We start from the raw sequence: 21,567 nt of genomic DNA on the forward strand, positions 1-21,567 counted from the left end.
TTATGGCCTACCTACTAAAATAAATGCTGTCTGAAGAATACAGAGTAAGTGGACTGAATGACACGCAGAGCCCAAAGGCAATCAAAGTCTATCCCTTCTTTCTTTTATATCCTTTCAGTTTGCTCTACATTTGGGTGGTCTCTAAGTTTTGTTCTGTATATAAAAAATAAAGCAACTAAACAGCTATATTAGTGAAAATTGTCTCTCCAGTGATCCGGCTTTGCCTGAAATATCTTAACCACAGAGGCCATTTTTATTTGCCGTTGAGCTTTTGTTTTAATATGAGTTATCCAGATTATCTGTTTCCCTAGCACTTAGTGACAGGCCATCCTCAAAGATCATCTCTTCTTACAAATACTTCATTCTTCCACATTCCCCTTTTCCCCCACCCAGGACATCTGTGCTAATGGGTAATGTCAGCCACAAAAACAAAAAATATCTTAGTACTTATAGGCAAAACGTGAGAGAAAATGTACATGTTGTAGGTTTGGTGAATTTTATGGACTCCTAAGTATTGGACTAATCCAAGCAAGATGAAATTTCTCTGTTTTTCATTCTCTGAGATCTTTGATATTCTAATCTGGTGAATGACTGAACTACACTGTGTTTTAGTTTTCCTAAAAACAGAGAGAATAGGATGGTAATAGCTATCCCATGGATTTTTATCAGAGTTAAGTAAGCTGATGTCTGTGAACTGTTTCACACGCGGTACCTGGCACATGGAAAGCATGGGGCTTCCCAGGTGACTCAGTGGTAAAGAGTCCACCTGCCAAGCAGGAGACAAAGGTTCGATTCCTGGGTCGGGAAGATCCCCTGGAGAAGGAAATGGCAACCCATTCTAGTATTCTTGCCTGGGAAATCCCGTGGACGGAAGAGCCTGGTGGGCTACAGTTCATGGGGTGGCAAAGAGTCGGACATGACTTAGTGACTAAATAACAAACAACAACAGCTATTATTGATGCTATTATTATCACTACCACTAGTACCTTTTAAATTTATCTTAAACTGAGTAAAAGAAATGCAGGGTCAGATCCAGGACAAAGCAGCAAAAGCTTCTTGGATCCAGTTTTTAGTAAAAATCAGGAGAAAACACCCTAATGATGGCAAATATATATATTTTAAAAAATGAGTACATTAACATTACTACCAATCTTACAGGAATACAAAAGATTATAAGAGACTGCTATGAACAACTGTACATCAAAAGCTGGATAACCCAGATGAACTGGACAAATTCCTAGATAACACACAAATTACCAAAACTGACTCAAGAAGAAAGAAAATATGAATAGACACATACAAAGAGACTGAACTAGTAATGAAATGAAGAAAAGCCCAGGGCTAGATGTAATCATCGTGAATTCTACCAAACATTTAAAGAAGAATTAATACCAATCCTTCTCAAAGCCTTTCAAAAACACTGAAGAGGAGGGTACGCTTCCTTACTAATTTTATGAGGCCAGCGTTACTATGGTAACCAAAGCCAGACAAAGATATTACAAGAAAACTATAGACCAATATTTCTTATGAATATTGACACAAAAATCCTCAACAATATACTAGGGAAAGAATTCAGCAGTCTATTACAAGATTAAACACCCTGACCAAGTGGGATTTATTCTAGGATTTCAAGAGTGGTTCAGGGCCTGAAAATCAATCAATACACTACACATCAAATTAATAGAATGAAGGAAAAAACACATGACCATCTCAGCATTTGACAAAATCCAACACCTTTTCATGATAAAAAAAAAAAAAAAGACTCAATAAATTAGGAATGCTGCTGCTGCTAGGTCGCTTCAGTCATGTCCAACTCTGTGCAATCCCATAGACAGCAGCCCACCAGGCTCCTCTGTCCCTGGGATTCTCCAGGCAAGAATACTGGATGGGTTGCCATTTCCTCCTCCAATGCAGGCATGCATGCTAAGTCACTTCAGTTGTGGCCGACTCTGTGCGACCCATGGACAGCAGCCCAGCAGCCTCCTCTGTCCATGGGATTTTCTAGGCAAGAATACTGGAGTGGGTTGCCATTTCCTTCTTCAAAATTATAAAGTTATAAAACTTTCTGAACTCAAAAAAGGTCATTTATGAAAAATCCTTAACTAATATCATACTCCTGCAGGACTGAAGGCAGGAGGAGAAGGGGATGACAGAGGATGAGATGGTTGGATGGCATCACCAACTCAATGGACATGAGTTTGAGCAAGCTCTGGAAGATGGTGAAGGACAGGGAAGCCTGGCATGCTGCAGCCGATGGGGTCACAAAGAGTCGGAGATGACTGAGCGTCTGAACAACGACAACAAATATCATACTCACTAGTGAAAGACTAAAAGCTTCTCCCCTAAGATCAGAAATAAGACAAAGATATCTGCTTTGTCATTTTATTTGACATGGCATTAAAAGTTATAGCTAGAACAATTAGGTAAGAAAAAAAAAAACTATTCAATTTGGAATGTAAATTGGAAGTAAAACTATCTCCATCTGTGGGTGACTTGATCTTAAAAAACCCTAAGGAATTCAGGGGAAAAAAATCTGTTATAGCTAATAAATAAATTCAGCAAAGTTGCACTATACAAAATCAATGCACAAAAATCAGGTTTTTTCCCCTCTATATTAGCAATAAGCAATCCAAAAACGAAATTCAGAAAATAATTCTATTGATAGCATAAAAAGGATAAAACATTTAGAAATAGATTTAACCAAGGAGATATAAGACTGCACACTTAAAACTAAATTTTGCTGAAAGAAATTAAAGACCAAAAATCAATGGGAAGACAGTCAATGTTCTATAGTCAACACAATACTGTTAAGATGCTAACACTACCAAATGTGGTTGGTATACATAACCCAAATTCATATACAAGTTCAGTGCAATTGCTATGAACACTCTACTGGTGGCATTTTTGGGTAGAAATTTAAAAATTGATTCAAAGATTCATATGGACTGTTCAAGTTTTATGAAAATCCCACAGCTTATATCACACTCAATGGGGAAAGTTTGAAAGCTTTTCCTCTATGACTAGAACAAGACAAGAATGCCCATTCACTACTTCTATTCAACATAGTTCTAGCTAGAACAATTGGGAAAGAAAAAGAAAATACATCCAGATCAGAAAACAAGGAGGCAAAGTATCCACAGATGATATGATCTTCTACCTAAAGAAATCTAAAAAAAATCTATTATAGCTAATAAACAAATTTAGCAATGTTGCAAGATGTAAAATCAAAACACAAAAATCAACTATATTTCTATATACCAGCAGTGAACAATCCAAAAGAGAAATTAAGAAAACAATCCTTTTTATTATAGTATTAAAAAAACATACTTAGGAAAAGACCTAATCAAGGAGGTGAAAGACTAGTACTCAAAAATTATACAACACTGATGAAAGAAATTAAAGAAGACACAAACGAGTAGAAAGACATTTTACATTCATGGACTGGCAGGCAGTATTATTAAAACCTCCACAGAACCCAAAGAGATCTACAGAGTCAATGCTGTCCTCATCAAAATTCCAGTGGGATTTTTAAATAAACAGAAAAAACAATCCCCATATTTATATGGAATCACAAAAGACCCAGCATAGCCAAAGCTCTCTTAAGAAAGAATAACAAAGTTGGAAGCATCACAATTCCAAAATATTATACAAAGCTATAGTACACAGTGTGATACTGGCACAGGGACAGACATGTAGACAAATGGAACAGAATAGACAGCCCAGAGCCAAACCCACACACATATAAAGACGCCAAGCACACACAATGGAGCAGACAGTCTCTTCAACAGTGGCGTTGGGGAAACTATATACCCACATAAATATATGTCTTGGCAATTCCCCCACTAGGTGTGTATATCCAAAGGAATTGAAAGCAGGAACTCAGCTACTTGTACACCAATGTTCACATAGGGTTAATCACAATAGCCAAGAGGGAGAAATAGCCTGAGCTTCCCTGGAGGCTCAGTAGTAGCGAACCTGCCTGCCAGTGCCCAGCAGTGTCGATCCCTGGGTCAGGAAGATTCCCTGGAGAAGGAATATGAGGGCTCCAACTTTTGAGGGCTGAGGCTATTCATAGAACATTGGAGGATCACTCAGCAGGGCGATCCTAGAAGGAATCACACAAATGGCAGAATGCTGGACAAGATAAGGGTCCAAACTGCCTGCCACTTTTAAGTCTAAGCTACATACATGAAGTGGAATATCACTCAGCCATGAAAAGGAGTGAAGCTGGGTCATTTGTAGAGATGTGGATGGACCTAGATACTGTCAGACAGAGTGAAGTAAGTCAGAAAGAGAAAAACAAACATTGTGTATTAATGCATGCCTGTGGAATCTAGAAAAATGATATAGATGATTTTATTTGCAAAGCAGAAATAGAGACATAGAGAACAAATACATGGATACCAAGGGGGAAAGTGAGGGGTGGGGTGGGAGGAATTGGGAGCTTGGGATTGCCACAGAGACACTATTGGTACTATATAAAATAGATAACTAGTGAGGACATACTGTATAGCACAGGGAACTCTGCTTAAAGCACTGTGGTGACCTGAATGGGAAGGAAGTCCAAAAGAGGGGATACATGTATGGCTGATTGGTTTTGCTGGTGCTAAAACTAACACAATATTGTAAAGCAATGAAACTCCAATAAAAATTAAGTTAAAAAGAGTACGTTCCTATAAGAATTGTATACAATTGGTACATTTCTTTCTTCCTTAAGCTGTAGCAACTCGTTGCGTTCCATCCAGCATTACTAATAACAATTTCTATCCTGGTTTAGTGATAAATTCACTGAAAATACTATTTTTTATCCATCTCCTTCCCAAAGTGTCCAAAGAGCTTATCAAGGTTTCATAAAGTACATCATCTTAAAATAGTTTTAAAATTCCAGAATAGATTTTAGGGGGCCAGATTTCTCAACGAAATTGCAATGCAGAAAATAAAAGTTCTCCTACCCCCAACTGTCTGCATCAGAGTCTTCCCAGTGAGGGGACATGACATGATTAGGAAGGTCATGATAAAGACACAAATGTGATATCCACATATGATGCTAACCTCAAATATCGCAGCCTACTTGGAGGCCATTTGAGTGAAAATTGTCAAGGCTGTTGTCAGCCCTGTCACTTCGTTTTCTTCCTTTTAGAGACTGTTTTATTCATTCTTCATCTTACTGATGGCATTCAGTCAAGATCTCTCAAGTTAAATTTTCACTCCTCCTAGGTCTTTTCTCTCCTGAATTTTCTATAACAAAGAGAAGTGAAGGGAGGAGGTGGGGTGAGTGTCTCAAGTGTCTAAACCAGGGGCAAATGGCCCAGTCATCAAAATAGAGAGCTGGGCCACAGAAGGTGTTTAAGCAACAATTTGGAAAACTCTAAATCTAATCATACACATCTGTGCCTTATATTCTCGACCTGCTGTCTTGCCTGAAAGGAAGGTGCTTAAATCCCCATTAGTGGGGCAGGACTGCCCATCTATGGAAAACCAGAGCTGGACTCCAGTCTGCTGTGTGGGTCCCTGGAATAGCCGCCAGCTGATCAGAACACATTTAACGCAGGGCATCCAGTGTGGGGCAGGAGGAACACAGCTGGTTGACACAGTAAGCGCTTACCAACAGCAAGGAAAATGCCATTTGATTCGTGGGCTGAGCCAAGCCGTCTGGGAAATCACTCAAAGAAAAGTAGTTGGAAATGACATTTCGGCTCTGATTTTTCTTGTCAAGTCAGCACCATAAGCCAAAGACTGAAAAATAGCACTCCATCTAGATGGTGTCCACACAGTGACACTTGAATTTCTCCTGCTTTGGTCTTTTGAGAGTGATGTTAGCTCTGCTGGAGATAACACTGGAGACTGAATGGGCTGGCTGCTGGAAACAGGACTGCGCCTACAACTCATTTCCAGAGAAATGGATTACTCTGCCCGCTGTGGATTCTTTATTTCCTATCGTGAGATCTGAACCCTGGGCCCAAGGTACAATGAGGCATGAGATTGGCATTTGCAAAAACCTTGACATCCCACACTGCAGTTCACGACTGGTGTCAGACAAAGCAGCATATTAAATGACTGCCAGCCTGATGATAAGGCCAGTTATTACCGAGGTGTAGTTTCCCCAGGTCTAAAGACCCATAGTGGTGGTACTGAAGCATGCCGGGGAGAAGATAAAATTTAATTATTAATTTCCTTAGAGGCCAACAGTCTATTACAACTATGTTCCTTGCTGTTTTCTGCGATGACCTTACAGCTCATAAACATCACAGGCACACGCTTGGTCATAGCCTCATCCCCAGTTTCAATTTAAGGTGCAGGTTGTCCTACATAATTAGCTAGGCTGAAATGAAGAGTTTTGGTTGCTGCTGCTGGAAAGTCATAGGCTCTGCATAAGGCAGGTGTGTGCCTCCCTCCTTCTGCTCAGTCCAACATCTTGAATAGACAGCATCATCTCCTACATTAATAGTACACATTCTGGACAAAGCTGAGAATGAAGGTGTGCTGCTGAGTTTCAGGGAACACATTTTAGTTTCTGTTTTAATTGGAAAGACTGGACACGAAATTAAGTGGCTTTCTTGTATTCTATAGACTGGCTCAATCCAATCGTTTTGGAAACATAATTGCCAAGAATGATATAATAGGGAGGTAGATTTTTTTTTCTCCTACAGTAAAACACTTGTTCTTTTAATACAGAACTACCATTTATTTTGAACCTATTATGTGTGGAACACTTGGTAGAGCTGTGGGGGAAACAAACAAGTCTTAATTATCTCTGGGATCAGTGCCTAGCATAAAATCTGGGAAAGAGAACATGTTTAAAAAAGTATCTAAAGCATGAATAAATCAATGACTTGATTGTGGGATATTGAAAATTATTGAAAACATGCACACAATTTATACAGTCAGAAAAATAAAAATTAAAAATGAGACTCTTGTGTTTCTAAAATTGAGAACCAATGTATGCTGACTGCCTACTGCCAGACCCTAGGGTGCTCGGGATGCAATGCTGCAGTGGTTCAGACTGTCCTATAGCAAAAGTGACTCCCTCAACTTGCCAGAAAAAGACCCAAATGCTAAGTATAACATTTTCTAATTTTATCTTTCTGAATATTCATTGGAATCAGTCCTGAAGGACTGATGCTGAAGTTGAAGTTCCAATACTTTAGCCATGTGATGCGAAGAACTGACTCATTGGAAAAGACCCTGATGCTGGGAAAGGTTGAAGGTGGGAGAAGGGGATGACAAAGAATGAGATGGTTGGATGGCATCACCAACTTGGACATGAGTTTGAGGAAGCTCCAGGAGTTGATGATGGACAGGGAAGCCTGGCATGCTGTAGTCCACAGGGTTGCAAAGAGTCAGACACGACTGAGTGACTGAACTGAACTTTATCTTTAGCATATTCCTCTTCCCACTCTAGGCTACAGCCTAATGAGATTATTCCTTTCCCCTCCAAACACCCCATGCTTTGCTCTAGTGCCTGGTCAGAACAGAATCTCAGATGCCTGTTGAAGGCATGAAATAAAAAGATAATTAATCACTGTGCCTTTTGCTGCTAGCATTCTCTCTGGTGAGACATTCTTACCCAGGTGCTGATCCATTAAAACTCTGTTCCCTGAGTCTACATCAAATACTATCCAGAACACAGTAGTGCATTGTTGTTGTCCATTTCATTCATTCATTCATTTACTCAATCATGTATATCTTATCTCATTTAAAATGGCTAAGACAATACATATGTTGATTGAATCGCATGGAAGAATAGGAATATCTATGGCTTCATAAGGCTAGAGTCTTTGGTGCCAAGTCACCTTCCTCTCAATTCTCATCCACATCCCAGCTGCTGCTGATGAAAACTGTTAATACTACTGACAGAACACTTACTATTGGCTCTGAACTATGCTCAGCTCTTTAAATAGAATTACTTCCTCAAACATGCAGCATCATCATCATGTTTATATATTATTATCCCCATGTTACAAGTGAGGAAATGAAAACAGACACATTAAGTAAACTCGTCCTCAAGCTGCACAGCTAATAATGGTAGTGTCAGTACGCCAACCCAGGTCTAAGTCTAAAACTTTGCTCATGGCCACTATAGTATTCTCTCTCTGTTTTCATTCTTAACTTACCATGAACAGACGTGAAAATATGTCTCTGAGTTACGTGCTTAAAGAAGAAAACTTGGGCATTACAGTTGCCTAATGCCAGCTATTTGAATGTGTGCAGTCACTGGACCACCTGGATATTTAGTCTGCATGAACACAAACATCTGGATATTTGGAAAATGGATGCGCAAGCATTTCATATTTTATCTGCGTACCTGGCTCCACATAACCCCAAGGCAAGGCATTTTCCCTGAAAACAGAATATAAGAGATCTGAAATGGAAAACAAGGCAAAAGTTTTAAACAAGAAGTATCAAGTGCTTAATTATTACCAGTGGAAAAATAAGTTTCCCTTTCAAACGATCATAACTGTTCCTAGAGGCAGTGCTGCCCTAATGTGATACTTTATGAAAAGAGTTCATTTGCACCAGATCTAATCCAATTGAGATTCAAACAAAGTGAGAAGGAAGATGCTGTGAATAAAGGGGATTTTGGACCAATCCAGATTTTTCCCCATCCACTGCCACAGAACTAGAGATAAGGATATTGAAAGTCTTGACACTGATGCTTCAAATCAAAATAAAGATGCCATTCTGAACCCCTTTCCATTTAGACTGTCCCAGTTTCAGTATTAATCTAGGATGCTCAGGTTGCAGAAGTTTCCCCACCTCTGTGTTACACCCATGATCTCTCCCCGACTTACAAAGTTAGAGTCAAGAGAGATGCTCACAGTAATCAATACTTCAGTCTACTTATCAATGACTGCCCGACTCCTGATTCGTAACAGATTTTCTGCTTTCTCTTGATTTTCACCCACTGTACAGAACACACTGTATCAATAACAAAAGGCATGAGATCCTCTAACACGAGAATAGTTGTTTTCTTTCTTGCCCATTTTTTTTTTAATAGAGTTGGCTCATAGTTTTCCAATCTGTGCTTCAGATATGGTGACCACCTTGGTTTCTGAACACCCCTTGGTTATTTCACTACATCAAGTGCTTGATTTAACCAAAGAGAGATGGGTGTGTGTGTGTGTGTGTGTGTGTGTGTGTGTGTGTGTGTGATGGTGAGGGAAAGAGTTGGGGGGAGAGGGAAAAGGCAGGGGGAGGAGAAAGAAAGAGATCAAGAGAGACAAAGGAGGGTTAAGTGTGGATAGATACATGGATACAGGATGATTTATCAATACAGAAAATATTCTTCCAAACTGCTGTCATATATTCTGACTTAAAGTGACTTTTTAGGAAGTTTCCCCCAAATACACATTTATGAAGGTATAGTAAATATTATTAAGATATCGAGAAATGAAACAGCCAAGTGTCTATGAATAGAAGCTAGATTAAATAAAACAAGGTACACTTATAAAGCAGATTATTATGCATAAAAAGCCATATGATAGAAGATGACAATGACATATTTGTGATCGTTTTTTATGACAGATGCAGTCACGGCCACAGTCTCATCTCCAGGTTTAATTTATGACTCAGGTTGCACTGAATAACCAACAAGGATGAAGATTTTCAGATGCTACTACTGGAAGTATCCTGGGCTCTGTATAAGGAGTGTACTACAGTATAAGCCCTCATTTTGTTAAAAAGGTATGTGTAGACAGACTTAAAGAAGGAACTTATAGTTGTTGGGTAGGGGAGAGTGGGGGAGGGAATAGTTGGGGGGTTGGGATGGACACGCACACACTGCTATACTGAATATGGATAACCAACAAGGACACACTGTCCAGTGCTGGGAACTCTGCTCAATGTTATGTGGCAGCCTGGAAGGGAAGGGATTCGGGGGAGATGGATACATGTATATGTATGGCTGAATCCCTCTGTTGTCTGCCTGAAACTATCACAACATTGTTAATTGGCTAATATAAGATAAAAAGTTCAAAAAGATTTCAGTTCAGTTGGTCAGTCGTTTCCGACTCTTTGCGACCCCGTGGACTGCAGCATGCCCGGCCTCCCTGCTCAACATTCAAAAAACTAAGATCATGGCGCCTGGTCCCATCACTTCATGACAAATAGATGGGGAAACAAAAAGACATATGTGTGGAATAAAGGGAAAAACATCTCCACCAAAATGTTCACAGAATGTACTTCTCATTGCTTTAGGAATCCTGTGTTCCTAACCTATCATTTTCTCTTCAACTGTTGATTAAATAGCATAAATAATTAAAATTTTTTTCCATTTATGCTTTCCTGCATTTCTTCCTATTTTCTACAGTCCACATAATTCTTCTAGTTAGTGAAAACCACAGTAGTCTTAATTAATGTCAATGGCTATAAATAGTTTTAGAAACACTCATCTAACACAAAAGAAATTTCTTGAATGTAGGTGCCTTTCTTTGCAACTGTCACTGGACACACAAGTGCAGAAAAACAGACGCGCAAGTCCCTGTAATGATTTCTGCAAATAGGAGACAAAGCCTCTCAGGACCAAGGATGTTAACCACTAAGTGGCAACGCCATCCAAGGGCTCTGCAGGAATTCTGTCATTATCTGGCTGGTGGGCAGAAGCAGCAAGAAGCTGAGTTTCTGCCTTAGTGAACCAGATGGGTAACTTCCTACATCAGGAGGATATCAGGGAGAAATAAGATAGGGGTGTGTATGTGCCTCTTTTTCTGTGTGTCTTTGTGTGTTTGATTCAGCAGATAATCCTAGACCTACAGAACTTGGCCTACAAATGAGGATGATGTTCAGTAATGGTGAAAGTTGATGAAGATACCTCAAAACCTCCCAAGAGAAGAACAACAGGCTGGTTAAAAATTTAGCCTTTCTTTTTTTTAAATGAAAATAAGAAAATGGAATGTTCCCATCTAATTTCTCCCTAAAGTTTCATCCAACTTCCAGTTTTGTCTGTATTATGGAGCTATGTGTAAAGAAGGTTTTCTCAATAAAGGCTGATCTATTTATCAAACTACCTGCCTACCTCTCTGGAATTCAATACGGAATCTCAGTAACTAAAACTAAGAGTGGGACAAGTATAATCTTGATCTCCTAACAGAATGAGTTTTGATGTATCTGTATAAGAAATATAGTCAATACTGTTATGTCAAGGATATTTCCATGTCACCCTGAAAAACAGGTATGAGTGAAAATTCTTCCAGATCTATTTCAATCAAGTAAGAAACATATTAGCACTAGTAACCCTGGTGTACAGTTGATTCAAGATGCCATTCTGAGGCTGGGGGGTTCAAGAGGGAGGGGACATATGTATACCTAATGCCGATACATGTTGATGTCCGGCAAAAACCATCACAATACTGTAACTATTCTCTAATAAAAAATATATAAAAAAGACACCACCTTGGGAGAATGGAACATTTCCTCCACCACAGTCTTATCTGTCCTGTTCACATCTTAATAAGTATCATAACTTCTGGCAAAGGCAGATCAGAAAGAACATCAATTCAGAACTGGAATTCTAAATACATACAATGTGACTATATGTTGGTCTTAAATTTACTACTAAAAGTACTAGATCAGACTGACAAATATATCAATGCAATTTATTTTCCCCCAAATTTTAGTTCCTAAGAAGAATGGCGGCCAAACAGATACTAAAACATCATTTATTTTTCTATTGCGGTAATTATCACCACCTCACAAAAGAAGGTTCCCATACCTTAACTTTACAGAGCGTCAGTGACTTGATGAGTTCAGTCTTAGACATACTAACAAGTCAGAATTATGAAGTTTCAGCACTGGACAAAAGTTTGGATTACAAACAGAGAAGCAAAGAGAACCCAGAGTGTACACAATACTCTTGAGAAGAAGTTCCTCAGCAGGGCCATTTCTGAGTTGCAGGATGGCTCCAGAACAGCCCCCACTCTCTGTCCCTTTCTTTCCGCTCCTCTGAGGCACACGCTTCAGGGAACACTGCTTCAAACGCATTACTGTGGTTCACCCAGACTGTCAAGTTAAGTGCTCCCGGAGATAGTCAGCCAGGTACCCATCAGGAAGTCGGCCCCTTCCTGTGCATCCCGTATCCTGATAAGATAGACACCCCCCTTTCCTGAAACCCCTGGCTGCTATATCACTCAGGGCACCCAGGGAGCTACTGACAACCACGTAACCATCCATGAGCTGCTCTGGGGGCCAGGTTACTTACAGGCAATTGAAGATATTTATATTGCCCTCTGTGTTCTCTGAGTTAGTTTACAACTCTTTACCGTTTTTTTTGTTTTGTTTTGTTTTGTTTTGTTTTAAATAATCTGTTTTATTCCTTGACTCATTCTCAGTGTTATTCAAAGAGGGATGATTTGATTTGATGCCCTATCTCTTCATATAGCCCCTCAAACCGGCAGAGAAAAAAAAATGAAGACACATTTGCATATAATGTAACCTATCAGGTTCCTTCTCCTTACAGATCAGTCTTCAGAGAAAGTGAAAAGACTCCTGAAAGCAGTAAAAGGTGGGACCTCTACAGTTCCCTTTAATTCAACCATCTCAGCAAACTTTTCTTTATGACCAAGCTAATGAAGACACATTATTTACTTTATAGCTTCTTCTAATCCCAGTCCAATGCCTAATGCTTTGTAGGGTTTATCTTGTTCACGCCTTGCAACATTATGAAGTACTTCTTCTAACAAACCCCCTTTTGCAGATGAAGACACTGAAGCATATTTGTCCAAGGTCAGTGGGCTCTTTAGTAGCAGATCTAGGTTTGAATTTCAGGTCTGTCAAAAATCAAACAAATAAAAACAGTGCTTATGACTACTCAGTTATTTTCCTTCCCACGGCCTGTGCTGGGGGTTATAGACTCAGATGCCTGACAACTAATTTCTGTGAATAGAGCAGGCTGGGGAGGCACTGTGGCAGCCTGGGGTCTCAGCAGGAGTGTCACCCGCCCCACTCTGCTAGTTGTGGCCATGAAGGGTCTATGTGCTCACTGTGGCCAGGGGATCTGAGTTTTCGAGGAAAGATGGAAATATGGATATTATGAAATCATCTGATTTGGGGACTTCCCTGGTGGTCCAGTGGCTAACACTCTGAGCTCCCACTGCAGGGGCCCAGGTTCAATCCCTGGTCAGGGAGCTAGGTCCCACATGCTACAACTAAGACCTGGAGCAGCCAAATGAATAAATAAGTAAATATCCCTGCCTGAAGAATCCCAAGGACAGAGGAGCCTGGTGGGCTACAGTCCACAGGGTCACAAAGAGTTGGATACTACTAAGGCAACTTAGCATGTACACACACGCCTTTAAAAATCACCTGATTTTTAAATGTTGGCAACTTATTTAAAATATTTAAACAGTGGGCCAAACCTATACTCGCCAATGAATGCCATCTTTAGGCAGAGTTCAGCTTATGGGCCACTAGTTTCCAATCCCCATATTTTTCCTTCTTAAAGTTCAAACCTTGACTGGTAATAACATTCTGCTTCAAAAACACAAATTATCTCTGATCCAAGCATCACATCTCTTTCTTCCTCGAGCCACTGTGGTCAGGCGCAGAGGGGCTAACTCTCTTTGCCATCTCTGCTCTAGGAGGCAGCGTTAAAACCGAGCAGACTTGGTGGAAAGCTGCTTTTCCAGCTGCTGATGGGAATTGGTCTCTCTTCCCTCCAGGCTCTTGTGTCAACATCTCTGGAGTTGCCTCCAGCTTTCTCCTGCAGTTCAGCTACATGCTGGCTTCCTCTGAGTCTAGCTAGATTTTGTGTCTTGGAGGAAAAAAGAAAAAAAACGCCTCTGAAACTTTAAAAAATACAGTTCAGCTTCAACTTTCACAGGTGATGGTAAACTCCATACATTAACCATTTTTTCTCTTTAGTTCATCCCGGTTAAAACAAATCATTGTTCTCCAAAGTAGGGAGGTGGAATTTGGGCAGATAATTAGCATTAGGTAACTTGGAAAAGTGAAGTGTTAGTCACTCAGTCGTGTCTGACACTTGGTGGCCCTGTGGACTATAACCCACCAGGATCCTCTGTCCATGGGATTCTCCAGGCAAGAGTACTAGAGTCGGTTGCCATTTCCTTCTCCAGGGAGCTTCCTGACTCAGGGATCAAACCTGGGTCTCCTGTACTGCAAGCAGATTCTTTACCATCTGAGCCACCAGGGTAGCTAAGCCCTTTAATCAATTAACTTATTTGTTTATTGGAGTATAGTTGCTTTACAATGTTGTGCTAATTTCAGGTGACAGCAAAGTGAATTGGCTATACATACACATATATCCACTCTTTTTTAGATTATCTTTCCATTTAGGTTACCGCAGAGCACTGAGTAGAGTTCCCTGTGCTATACGGTAAGTTCTCATTAATTGTCCATTTGATGCATAGTATCAAGCCCTTTAAAATCTGTGGTGAAGGATTTTCTTGAAAGACAGTCCTTTGCTTTACAACGAGATGCCCTGCAATAACAGAAGCAAGTCTCTCTGCTCTGGGGGTTAAGCTCCCACAAACCATGGCATTCGTTCATCCTCCTGAGTTTCTCCCTGAGAAACTTAGCATCAGGAGACCTTAGCATCAGGAAATCCATCTCGCTTACTGTTGTACCCCCAGCACTTGGCTAAAACATTAATGTTTGCTGAATAAATGAATAAAATGAAAAAAGGACTCAGGACCAAGATAACATCTCTGCCGTGATTTATTCACTCAAATATGTTGCCGTGAGCTCAGGTCCCCAAGGAGCGGGCTTGAGGAACAAAAGGTGGCCACTGTTCAGATCACTAGGAGACTTCTGTTTTGCTGTGTAGGGTGGAAGCTGAGGGCAACAGCTGATTTTCTCAGGACAAAGGAAGGGAAAAGAGAATTTCAGAGGGGATGTAAGGGTGAAGAGGAAGGAAAAAATACCCGAAACTTGGGGGCAAGTGGGTAAGTCACGGGACAGAGCAAAGAGGCAGCGGGCTGTGTGATGCAGCCCTCCCCCAAGTCTCTCCATAAAACTTCCAGTAAAACAGTCACTGTCATCAGTGGTTTTGGAGTCAAGTAACCGTCTGTATTATAAGCATACCTAGCACATGCGGTCGATGTGGAAAACAAATATAAATTCAACAAAGCCCCTTCCTTGGAGGAGCAAATAGTCTAGGGTAAAACAGCCATGAGAAACTGTCCAAAGATAAAAAACACTAATGATTTATGCAAAGACACTGACTGTGTGTGCCAGGCATGTGCTGGGGCCTGGTGATGTGGCAGCAAAGGAGACAGTCAACTTCTCCTGCCCACAGGAGAAAGAGGCAAAAAACCTAAGGGATGGGGCAAAATCAGTAAGGAGGGCTTTAAACGTATCATATGAAATGATATAATGATAGATGGGATTCAACATTAACTATGTGGTCAGGATTGGCCTTGATGAATGAGCGGTGACAACTGAGCTGAGACCAGAAGGATGGGAAGTCACTATAAGGAGATCTGTGGATAAAGCTTTCTAAGAAGAGGGGAGAGCTGCATACAAATGGACCAAAGCAAGTGAGGTCCTAGGCAAGTGACCGGGAGGAGAGTATAGAAGATGATCAGAGAGGCAGGCAAGGCCCAGATTACCAGACAAAGTTACTAGGTCTGCAAGGGTGGTGGATGGACTTGACATGGCTCAGAGACGTGACTGAAAGATGCAAAAGTAAAATGTAATCACAACACAAGGGCCTTGGCATGCACCATCTCTGGGGGGATGTTCTCAAAACACTGGCCCTCCAGGGGGCAGGAAATAATGTAGTCTAGTTAATTGCCCTTGGGGACTGCTCTGTGTATGAATGTAAAACTAGGGATTATCCAGCCCTAGATGCAAATGAAAAGGGCACAGTGGGTCACTGATTTTCCAGAAGACTCTCCTCACTCGAGGTAGAAGTGAGATTGCCAATTACCCTCATTTCTGTGGAAAGAAACCAGGAGAGGAGAAACACCCAGAGAATTGTGCTTTGGATTGGCTTGCAAATCATAACAACCACCCCAAAATAAAGAGAACAGGGGAAAAAAAAGCCCCTTTACTCTTGGGACCTTAAGTGATTAGAAAGAGTTGTTATTTGGCTGATTTTCACACTTCATTAGCATATGCATAATTTAACAAGGGAACATGCTGGGGGCTGGCACGGGTGAGGGTGGCTCTCCATATCCATGGACTAGAATCTGGGGCAGCAGCACTGGGAGGGCTTAATTACGCCAGCAAGGCAACGGAGATCAGCGTGCAAAGGGGGATGAGCACGCAATGTGCAACAAGCACGGAGAGTCTGTTTTAACCCACATGCACCTCTGCACTGAGCCCTGTCCGAATATTCCCCTCAATAACACCTTGGATCAGACAGCCATGCTTTCTTCTCCAAAGATGTGGCCAATGCCCGAAAGAATAAAGGACTAGGTTATGACTGTTCACTTGGCACTGAAGAGAAGCAGGATGTAGAATATTGCTTTAGGGCTGAATAAAATGGACACTAGGAGAAGGGTCAGGACTTCAAATTTTAATCCTCAATTTCCTGATTAGATCCACAAGCAGAACAGCAAAGGGAAAAGTACTGTTGGAGTGAAATCTCACAGGCCTTGAAGAAAAGTGGCAGGAATTCTACAATTTTCACACTGTATCTCACATTATCACCACCGCACATGATGTCATATAACTTTAAAATTATGTCCATACAATATATCTTGGTTCATTGGCCTATTCTGAGATGATTTACAGGTCTTTTTCTGCTTCTGGTGCCTTTTCAGCATCAATTCTCCTCTCCTCTCTTAAGAAAATATTAATTTTCCTTTATCTCAGTCTAAGCTGCTGTGTGTGGTGTTTGTGTATCTTTAAGGCCTGAACTGTTAATTGGCATAGTCTATCCCCTTCTCGATAATGAGTGGGTTGGGCCTAAATATATATATATAACCCAAACTTGAACCAATGAAGGTTAGGTCCAGACTTTTGTTGCTACACTGAGAAGATTCCAACATATTACTTTCCCTTCCTGACGCCAACCCCTCACAGCTCTCCAAACATGTCAAACATTTTAATACCTCTGTGCTTTTGCAGATGCTATTCCACTTCTTGAATGAATGATGAAATCCATCAGTTCTTCCATATGTTATTTTGGCTTGAATCCCCCAAACCTTATGCTATCATATTTTACTTAATAAGCATGAACTCACTATACCATACCATTGGCTGTTTCTGTCAGGGGAAGCACACTGACTTAAACTGCCCACCCTGGCCAGGCACCACAGTAACCATTTGCATCAGTTGTTTTACAACAGGAGGTCCTGCTAAGGAACACGGAACTAGTAAGCCACCACCAACCAAAAGAGTTTGGGAAAGGTCAAAAGGAGACACCACATATCCGACCACCTCCCAGAATCCTTCTCTCTGGCATCCATATTGGCTGCACAAGGCCTGCACCACCAGAAAGGACTCTGAGTCAGAATGATTGGCTAAAGACAACCTGGAAACTAATCCCATCACCATAAAACCCAAGACTGCAAGCCACGTGGCAGAGCAGTTCTCCTGGGTTCCCTTACCCTACTGCTCTCCACCCAGGTGTCCTTTCCCAATAAATCTCCTGCTTTGTCAGCACATGCGTCTCCTCGGACAATTCATTTCCGAGTGTTAGACAAGAGCCCAGTTTTGGGCCCTGGAAAGGGTCCCCCTTCCTGCAACATTTCCACAACAACCATTCTCTCCTTCTTCTGTCAACAATCAGTTCTTTTTCCTTTCTTGTGCTCGTGTAGCATGAGAGTTAGACCCAGTTTGGCTTATGTCCAATAGGTATTCCATCTCACTGAGTACAGGGAATAGACATAGGGATGGTGGTACAGAATCCAAACAGAGCTAATGATATGTAAGGAGATATTTCCTAAGGATTTAAGGTGATGTGAAGCCTTGCACTCTGACAGCCAATTTTCTACCACAAATGGAGAGCCTGGAACCACTGCTGGGTCTACACAAAAAGCAGAGCAGACAAATTAGCATTAGAAATTAGCTGAGCTCTGGATCAAGCCTTACCTGAAGCTATTTTTTTTTAAACTTCTAAATTTGTGTGTGCCAATCTTGATTAAGCAAAATTTCAGAAGGATTTTTTCAGCCCTTCAACCAAAAGATTTCTGACCAATAGAGTGACAAAAAATGTCAAACAGCTCAAGAGCCAATATAGAAATACGTGAGAAGCTAAATTATATTCTAAGTCAACTCCAAATTGCTCATGTATTCATCCACTCAAGAAATATCTGAACACTTATTATATGCCAGGTACTGTTCAAGGACATTGGAGGTTACAGCATAAACAACAATTTTTTTTTTAAAGCACAGATTTTAGTGTGGGGGGATATATAATAAACAATAACAATGGTAACATGATAAAGTATATTGTATATTAGAAGATTGTTATGAGAAAAAAAAAATAGGATCAGTTAAGGCAGATCAGGAAAGCCAAAGGTGGAAGGGGATTTCAACTTCAAATAATTAGTCAATATAGAAAGAAAAATGTATATATAAGAAAGAAGGCTGAGAACCAAAGAATAGATGCTTTTGAACTGCAGTGCTGGAGAATACTCTTAACAGTCTCCTGGACTGCAAGGAGATCCAGTCAATCCTAAAGGAAATCAGTCTTGAATATTCATTGGAAGGACTGATGTTGAAGCTGAAGCTCCAATAATCTGGCCACCTGATGCAAAGAGCTGACTCACCAGAAAAGACTCTGATGCTGGGAAAGATTGAGGGCAGGAGGAGATGGGGGCAACAGAGGATGAGATGGTAGGATGGCATTGTTGACTCAATGGATATGAGCAAACTCCAGGAGATAGTAAAGGACAGGGAAGCCTGATGTGCTGCAGTCCATGGGGTCCCAAAGAGTAGGACATGACTGAGTAACTGAACAACAAGTCAATATAGGCTTCACTGAAAGGACAATACTTGAATCAAGACTTGAGGAAGTGAAGACATTGGCTGTACAGATATCAGGGAGAAGAGCAGTTCAGGCAGAGAAAACAGCAAGATTTAGGGCCCTGGGGACGGGTGAATTCAAGTAGCAGCAAGAAGACTGTGGAGCAGGGAGAAAGCAACAAAAGTGAACTCAGAGGGGAAACTGAAGTCCCACCATAAGGACCCATTCTCACTGAGCGAGATAGAGACTCACTGAAGATTTTGAACAGAGGAGTGACATGATCAAACCTAAATTCTTACAAGAATCAGTCTGGCTACTGTATAGAGAAGAGATTTGGGGCTCAGAGGAAAAGGTGGAAGCAAGGTATTGTTGCAATGATGCCTGTGAAATAGTAGCTTGGATCAGCAGGGTACCAGTAGAAATGGTGAAAAAGAGATTGGGTTTCGAATAGATTTGAAAGAGCTAATAGGATTTCCTGATGCATTACATGTGGGATGTGAGTCAATGATGACCCCAAGGTTTCTGGTTTGAGAAACTTAGAAGAATACAGTGGCTATCAACAGAGAAAGCTGCAGGTAGAAAAAGATTGTTCAGGAAATGATCAGCATCTCACAGTTTGAAGTCTGCGATGTTTTACTGAACATGAAAGCAGGTCTTCTTTGGAGACCTGGAGAAGCTGGATGCATGTCTGGAGTTCAGGAGAGAGGAATGAACTAAAGATCTGAACTTGGGAGTAGTTAGCATTTAAACAGTGTTTCAAGTCACAAAGTGAAATGAAATAATGAAGAGAGTAATTGTAGATGAGAAGAGAGGATTTAAGGTCTTAATTCATTAAATTAATCCACTCATTTAATACCCATGATAACCTTATAAATTCAGTAATTATTACTCTCCTCATATTATAGGAAATGAAGAAATCAAAGCTTAAAGGAATTAAGATCACACAGCCACTTGGCCAAGAATACACTGTGTATAAACGTGTATGCTGTCAAGCTGGGACTGAAACCCAGGAAGTCCAGGTCCAGAGTCTGTGCTCCTAACCATTACTCAATATTGCCGCCTGTTCCCAAATGGAATTGTTTAGTTGACTGATAGATGTTTAGGATTAGTGATAAAAACAGTGTACAGGACCTAAGAATGGCCAATAAGCTAAAATAATTAGGTTTTCTGCCCCTGGAGCTAGACTGGGCTACAACACAGTGCCAAGACCAAAGGCAAGAGCTGAAGTTGTTGTATCCAAACACAGGAAAATCTGTTTGCTCAGTGGTCCCCAGACTAAGTGTATATCAGCTTCACTTGGATCCTGCTAAAAGATGCAGGTTTCTAGACGACCATCCTAGATGCTGATTTAATAGACACTGAACAGAGCTTGGGAATAGCATTTTGATATGTGTCTCAGGAAATTCTCAACACCTACTTAAGAAGCACTGCCATAGGAAATCTACTTTGGTTTACCTCTGTCCTTTAGCTTTCCCCCCAAAAGGACCATTAGAATTGGACTTTAATTCAACTTAGCTCCACAAATGGGACTGGGGCAAAAGGAAGATATCTGTATATAGCTAAGGACTACAGCTTAGCTTAGAGAAACAATTTGATATTCTTCATAAAAATTGTTAGTCTTCTTTTGCTAACTAGCAAGCAACTCCCAGTTGTTGTTTAGTCATTCAGTCGTATATGACTCTTTGCAAACCCAATGACTATAGCCTGCCGGGCTCCTCCATCCATGCCATTTCCCAGGCAAGAATACTGGAGTGGCTTGCCATTTTCCTTCTCCAGGGGATCTTCCCAACCCAGGGATCAAACCTGAATCTCCTGCACTGGCAGGCAGTTTCTTTACCGCTGAGCCCTGGCCAGCCCAAAGCAACTCCTTGCTTGAACTAAAATTAATCTTCAGTTCAGTTCAGTCACTCAGTCGTGTCCGAGTCTTTGCGACCCCATGAATTGCAGCACATCAGGCCTCCCTGTCCATCACCAACTCCTGGAGTTCACTCAAACTCACGTCCATCAAATTGGTGATGCCATCCAGCCATCTCATCCTCTGTCATCCCCTTCTCCTCCTGCTCCCAATCCCTCCCAGCATCAGAGTCTTTTCCAATGAGTCAACTCTTCGCATGAGGTGGCCAAAGTATTGGAGTTTCAACTTTAGCATCATTCCCTCCGAAGAAATCCCAGGGCTGATCTCCTTCAGAATGGACTGGTTGGATCTCCTTGCAGTCCAAGGGACTCTCAAGAGTCTTCTCCAACACCACAGTTCAAAAGCATCAATTCTTCAGCACTCAGCTTTCTTCACAGTCCAACTCTCACATCCATACATGACCACTGGAAAAACCATAGCCTTGACTAGACGGACCTTTTTTGGCAAAGTAATGTCTCTGCTTTTGAATATGCTATCTAGGTTGGTCATAACTTTCCTTCCGAGGAGTAAGCGTCTTTTAATTTCATGGCTGCAGTCACCATCTGCAGTGATTTTGGAGGCCAGAAAAATAAAGTGTGACACTGTTTCCACTGTTTCCCTATCTATTTCCCATGAAGTGGTGGGACCAGATGCCATGATCTTCGTTTTCTGAATCTTACTCTTTATTTATTTGTATTAGTAAATAAAATTGGTGCTTGAACTTTGCACAGCAAATGGTGGATTTTTACTAAATGCTCGTTGAGAAGACGAGATAAGTGAGAAATTTATGTCCTACGCTTGT

At 41.0% G+C, this 21,567-nt stretch overlaps 1 protein-coding gene across 12 annotated transcripts in view; it reads right to left on the minus strand.

Annotated features, from left to right (window-relative positions):
* PPP2R2B (protein phosphatase 2 regulatory subunit Bbeta) overlaps nt 1-21,567 on the minus strand; it is a 509,042-nt gene that overhangs the window by 212,011 nt on the left and 275,464 nt on the right. The window lies entirely within an intron of this gene.

Source organism: Bos javanicus, chromosome 7, assembly GCF_032452875.1.
Source record: "Bos javanicus breed banteng chromosome 7, ARS-OSU_banteng_1.0, whole genome shotgun sequence".
NCBI classification, from domain to species: domain Eukaryota; kingdom Metazoa; phylum Chordata; class Mammalia; order Artiodactyla; family Bovidae; genus Bos; species Bos javanicus.